The sequence below is a fragment of the Lactuca serriola genome, chromosome 6, assembly GCF_051521515.1.
Source record: "Lactuca serriola cultivar US96UC23 chromosome 6, Lser_US96UC23_V15, whole genome shotgun sequence".
NCBI classification, from domain to species: domain Eukaryota; kingdom Viridiplantae; phylum Streptophyta; class Magnoliopsida; order Asterales; family Asteraceae; genus Lactuca; species Lactuca serriola.
In genome coordinates this window covers 39,139,516-39,146,366 of record NC_136413.1, presented here as the reverse complement: position 1 = coordinate 39,146,366, position 6,851 = coordinate 39,139,516, and the positions used below count along the sequence as shown (strand labels likewise).

The 6,851-nt window shown below is 39.4% G+C and overlaps 1 pseudogene; it reads left to right on the top strand.

The window, feature by feature from the left end:
• The first annotated feature begins 947 nt into the window (after positions 1 to 947).
• LOC145059666 (putative mitochondrial protein AtMg00820 pseudogene) lies at positions 948 to 1,316 on the top strand (annotated as a pseudogene).
• The last annotated feature ends 5,535 nt before the right edge of the window (positions 1,317 to 6,851 follow it).

Below are 6,851 nucleotides of genomic sequence, written 5' to 3'. Positions count from 1 at the left end.
CTTAACAACCGTAAACCAAATGTCAGATACTTCCACGTTTTTAGATGAAGATGTTTTATGATCAACAACATGGATCATGTTAACAAATTTTCACCGAACTCAAATGGAGGCGTTTTTCTTGGCTACTCAACCAATAAGGTAGCCTACAGGGTTCTCATTAGACGTACGAGACTGATAGTCGAAAGTTTCGATGTCAAATTTGATGACTATTATGTCCGCAATACTGCTCCATCAAATGAAACTAAACTATCCTGGAAAGTGATATCCCAACCTCTCCGGGTCCCTTAAACACAGTTGAAATCAACTATGATGATCTCTTTGACCTCACAGAAATGGCTCATCTCTATGAAATTCTTGTGTGTCTGGTAGCTCAACAACAACATGTTGAAGTATCCGGTCCAACCTTGTCCGAAGAATTGTCGCACAATACTTCCACCTTGCCGGTTGAGGGGGAAAGCTAAACTCCGGTTCAAATGACAACCATCGAGGTTCCAGTGATTGAAGACGCAGCTTCGGTATCTACCAGCAGAATCACAGCTCAATGAAATGTCTCTTCAGACTCTGACAATGAAGAAATAGAGAATATTGACACAAGAACAGATTCGAGGATTATCACTCAATCATCAATCCAGGGGGAACTATCCTTGGTACAGGGGGAACTCACATCTGCTGTTCAGAGAGAACCTTAATCAAATGTTGATCAAAATCCTACAGTCCAAGACACTTTTGTGGGTTGATCACAATTCAAGGGGTAACTGCCTTCTCCAACCACAAAGTCCTCTGACGTTGAAGATATTCCTTCCACCGCAGCCACTGATCACCAACAACCTTGTGTCCATGTTTGGACGAAGGATCACCCATCGGGTCAAATCATTGGAAACCTATCTGCAGGTATACAAACTCGATCCTCTAGTGATTAAACTGACCACTGCCACTATGCAGCTTTCATGTCATCAATTGAGCCACGAACCATAAAGGAAGCACTCATGGAACCCGACTGGATCACTGCAATGCAAGAGGAGTTAGCAGATTTTGAGAGGAATAAAGTATGGAAAATTGTACCAAAACCAAATGGCCACACAATTGTTGGAACAAGATGGGTATATAAAAACAAGCTTGATGAATCCAGTGTGGTTGTAAGAAACAAAGCAAGGCTAGTTTCTAAGGGGTACAGTCAACTTGAAGGCTTTGACTACAATGAAACATATGACCCTATAGCCAGAATGGAAGCAATACTCATCTTCCTAGAGTATGCGGTACACAAGAACATCAAAGTACATCAAATGAATGCAAAAAGTGTCTTCCTGAATGGTTAACTAAAAGAACAAGTTTACTTGCAACAACCTCCAGGCTTCGAAAGTCAAGAATTCCCGAATCATTGCTATAAAATAGAAAAAGCAGTATACGGTCTTAAACAAGCTCCACAAGCATGACATGAGACTCTTTCTGAGTTTCGTGTCACATATGGCTACAAAAGAGGAGTGATTAATCCTACATTATTTAGAAGGGATGGTAATCACATGATGCTCGTCCAAATATATGTGGATGATATCATTTTTTGGTCAACAGATCAGGGTATGGTGAACGAATTTGCAAAGCTCATGACAAGCAAATTCCAACTGAGCATGAATAGAGAAAGAGAGATTAAGTTCTTTCTAGGTCTTCAAGTGAAACAAGTACCTCAAGGGATATTCATTTATCAAGAGAAGTACACCTCTGAGCTGCTGAAGAAATACTCAATGGACAATTGTTCCGCAGCCAAGGTTCCTATGGCCTTCAGATACAAGATTTCTGCTGATCCTTCAGGAGAATTAGTTGACCACAAAACTTATCATGAAATGATTGGGTCATTGATGTACCTCACTGTAAGCAGACCAGATATTGTCTTTGCAACATGCTTATGTGATAGGTACCAAGCTGACCCTAAAGTATCTCACTTGACCGCAATCAAGCAAATTCTCAGATATCAAAGGAAAATAAAGCATTAGGCCTCTGGTACCATATGGAAAAAGACTTTAGCCTTCAAGCCTTCAAAGATGTGGATCACGCCGGATGCAGATTAGACCGAAAAAGTATCTTTGATGGCTGTCAATTTCTAGGAGGAAGACTAGTTCGTTGGTCTTCAAGGAAGCAGAATTGTGTCTCGTTGTCTACTGTAGAGGCTGAATATGTGGCCACAGACAGCTGTTGTTCCCAAGCTCTATAGATAAAAACACAAATCGTGGATTACAGATATAGAATGTTGCGGATACCGATTTATTATGATTCAGAGAGTGCTATAGCGATTTCTCACAATCCTATTCACCGTTCAAAGACGAAACACACTGAACTTCGGTACCATTTCATCAAGGATCACATCCTTAAAGGTAACATCAAACTAATTTTTCTTCCAACTCACGAGGAAATTGTTGATGTTTTTACAAAGGCACTTGATGCTACAAAGTTGAATAATTTTCTAGAAATGCTAGGAATGATGAATCCAGACCCGCAATTCTTTTTGAATTGATAGGTACCGCAGACCACTTTTCATCTCCGCTGCGGTCCTAGAATAATATATTTATCATATATCGTTTCAGTATACTATGTATACCGCAACCATATATAAGACATATATTCTTTGGGTCTTTAATTTTTGTTATTTCTAACCTTTTATCAGTTGTTCCTTTCAGATTCCACTACAGTAGTTACACTTCTCTCCACCGTAGTCATCAGAATCCATCCATAGTTACAATAAATGATCCCGCAATCACTTCATAAATTCTCTGATAACTTTGTGTGCTATTTAATGATATTTATTAAATAAAACTTCCTCAAAAAAACCATTCATTTTGTAGCATACAACGTTTCAGTTTCTTTCAAAATCACTTTTCTGTGTCAGGCCTATTTTAGGTTAAATGACAAATAAATTGTTTTTTCCATAAAAGAAATCTTTTGAGAAATCTTTTTTCTTAGTCTATCGCGTCTCATAGCCTACAAACTGTATACTCCATTTCAACTTCTCCTTTTTTACAATGGATAAACCCCACTCACCACACATTATTCAATCGTGTGATCATGGGTCTGACAGTCATTAAATGCTCCGATTTTCAAGTAAAACTTTTCTTTTTGATTTAATTTTACTTGTGGTTGATAATGGTTAAAACCCAAGGGTTTTTACCATTAACAGTTGTAGATAAGTTAATTCGAATACAATTTGAAATTCGGTAGTATAAAAACCCTTTTTTCTCCCAAGAATGCTTTACGCTTTCTGAATCCCTAATCGATGATCTTCATCTTCTTCCCTCTTTCTCAAACAGTTTTCTTGCAATTTCTTAAAACCTTTCTACAACAATGGTAAAATCAGGTATCTCCAAGAAATAGTCGAAGGCCTCTAGGTCTGCTCGACCCACCAACTCTGAATCCACAATTAAATATCAATCCCCTTCCATTGCCTCGAGCAATTTCATAGCCATATTTGTCGATCATCCCTCCTACAATGATGCTATCAGGCTAATGATCCAGTTTCTCTCATAACACCCACTAATTGGACCATTCAACGCCTTCACTAAAGTTGTTCCATTACCAACTCTGTTCAAATGTGCATTCAGTTCTTTCCGGCCATCTCATAATCTTCAAGAAGTTCATCTCATTCTGGTTGATAACTCTCTTGTTGTTCTAACCAAAGCCAAGTTCCTGGAAGCAATCAATACAAGGGTCATGTCTACTACAAAGTTCTTCTCTCTAAGGCCTAACGATTTGATCTCAACCTTGTATCAGATGGGTTATTAGAAGAAGTTAAGAGGAATCGGAGAATTCAAAAAGAACCTGCCGACGGTGTGGCCGTTTGTGTGCCATGTCATCATTGGAAGCCTCTCCGGCAGAACATGTGGTACTGATAACATAGGTATCAAGCTTTTGGAATTAGTTTGGAGCATATTCACTAGGAATCCAGTTAATTAGGGTCAAATACTTTGGGATGTTTTTCTTCAATATATCCCCAAAGAGTCTCCAAAAGAAGGTGATATCGAGCTCACATTTGCCCATTTCTGGTAGCTCTGCATTTTTGATCTACATAAGCAAGCCAAGCTCGACATGGGAGATGATTCAAGCCTATTTGTCACTTGCGATCTTAAAAGGTACGCTGACTCTAAAGATCAATCTGTTTTTGGACCCCTTAAGAGATTACCTGGACACATTTCGGAGTCTATTGGACTCAATACTCGTGAAGTCACAAATCACATTGAGGCTACAGATGGTATTGACCCATACCATTCTTCCCCACCTCACCCTATTCACTCTATCATAGCCCCTACCGCAACCCAGGTCCCTCCTACCACAGACACGATAGAACAAACCAAATCCAAGAGAGTGAAATCTCTTGAGATAAAAAAGAAGCAACCAGTAAACATTGTGAAGAAAGGTGCTACCCCTTCTAACAAAACAAAAACCAAAACCGCAGGCTCTTCTACTGTCGTACCTGAACCACAACCAACGTTGTTGATGAACAAGAACTTGAATCCTCAACTTCTGGACAACTTTTCAGAAGGTAGAAACTCAAAATTAACCCAAGTCCTAGTTGAATGCGTCTCCCGACTCATACCACTGTCTCTCAACAGACTCTGGTATTCGTTCAAGCTACCGCAGGCTCAACTGCTCAAACCCCAACTAACCACTCAGATATACTAAGTGTATATGTTTCATCTCATCATGGAGACACACCCCCGTAGAATCCCAAGTGGATCTGATTGGTTCAAGTTGCCTTAAGGTCTCCAGGGCATCACACACTCACCATTTTGAGCCTGATGAGTTACGCTCCATTCTCTTTTGTGTCACATAAACACTAGATACATAAGTTGCACTGCAAGGCGTCCCTTCTGCCTTAGCCAGAACTGAGCTGAGGCCAGACTTAACTATAGGTCAATGAGATCGAGGAAGCTCAAGAAATCTTATTCCGCCAACATTACTTTCAAGTGGTTTAGGCGTGGTGAGCACAATGGTGCAAGGAAAACGAACCCGAGGCACACCACGGTGCGAAACCAAGGATTTAACGATTACCAATCATATGATTCATCGAATCGGGATCGGACAACTGTTGAGTTCGGAATCAGAAAGTTTGAAGCATTGCAAAAGGCATTCATGTCAAGGAAACAACAACAAGTTCAACAATGTGACAACCCAAAATTTCTTCTGTTCAAACCATTTAAAAATAAATCAATTCGTAATTTATTTTTGATCTTGTCAACATTATTTTAGGGTCTAATTGAATATTCTAATCTCGGTGCAATCGATGTTTGGAACCAAGAACGAGCATTCTAAATCGTAACATAGCATCCGGGCCAAACACCCCTTCGAGAGGAGTGTACGGCCGCAAACTCGAGTTTACGGCCGTACACCCCCACCCACCCCCTTGGTCGAAAAATTACCCTATATAAGGGATGCTTAACCTTCATATCACACTTTTCACACTTCAAATGCTTTCTCTCTCTACTCTCTCTTTACCTCCATCGAATTTGCTTCAAGATCTTCAAATGGTAAGTGTTCTCCACCTTGAATTGAGTCTCATTCCTCTATCTAGGGGTAAATCCATGTTCCTATCTCATTAATCTCATCTTTCTCTAGATTTTCTCTCTCACCAAGAACACACTAGTTCTTGGTGGCTAAAAACCCCATTTCAAGCTTCCTTATAGTAAGTAACTGCTTCCTATCCTTGTTATCTACTAGAAATGCTTGTGTTTCACTGAAAAATCGACCCAAAAGACTTGATCATGGAGGGTTTATGGTTGTATACCCAAATGTACGGCTACACATTCCTCATTGGCCGCAAACCCTAGTTTTTGGTCGATTATTGGCGTTAAACTCACCCAAAAGCTATGTATGGGACTTAGAACACTTCTGGGAGGCTAGAAAGGACCTTGAAACACCGCAAATCGCACCTTTCATCGAGTATTTACAACCGTAAACTCATGGGTCGTAAACCCATAGGCCGAAAACTCATGGGTCGAAAACCAATGGGCCGTAAACCGATGGACCACAAACACCTGGGCCGAAAACCCCTTTTACGGCTGCAAACTCCTCACCCTCAATCACATGTGATTCTAACACTTAGATTCAAGTGTTTCCTAGTCCCTAGGGTGGTTTCCATCCATAACAGACAATGTTATGCCCTCATCTAATACATATATGTGCTTCTATATGTTAAATAGGATCCGTTTGTGTCCGAGGCTTTGGTTGACACCCAACGACTCCTATTGAATTACACTCGAATCCCACGTCTAACAGTAAGTTCATACCCCTATGATTTTAAGATTTTTAAACGTTTTCAGGGGGAATACAAGCCAAACACAAAAATATTTTTGTGAACTAAAACAGAAATGTTTTGAATATGTATGCAATTGACCCGATCCAACGTGTTCCGTAAAACATATAGACATTTATTCCCTTTTGTAATATGTAGAGCATAAGGGACTTTTCTATACATAATTCATAGTTTCAGAACAGTACATAAACATAACATATCAGTCAAACTATAATAGGTATAGTTTGGGGAATTCATTACCAATTTTACAGATACAAATTTCATACGTGATTGAACATATAAACTAAGACATATTTAGTTTATACATTAGTACTTACAGATAACAAGAGTATCATACTAAATAATTATTTTGTGTACAATTATTTATACTCTGTATTGTATACAAATGATTTCAAACATGTGAATAACAGAACAACACGTAAACTCTTTAATACAGGATTGTGAGACGTCTCTTCATTGTACCCTTAGGGGTACTGGTAAATCCTCTATATTTAGTATAGCAAGAGTCTCCTGGAGAGAGAGAGAGAGAGAGAGAGAGAGAGAGAGAGAGAGCGCT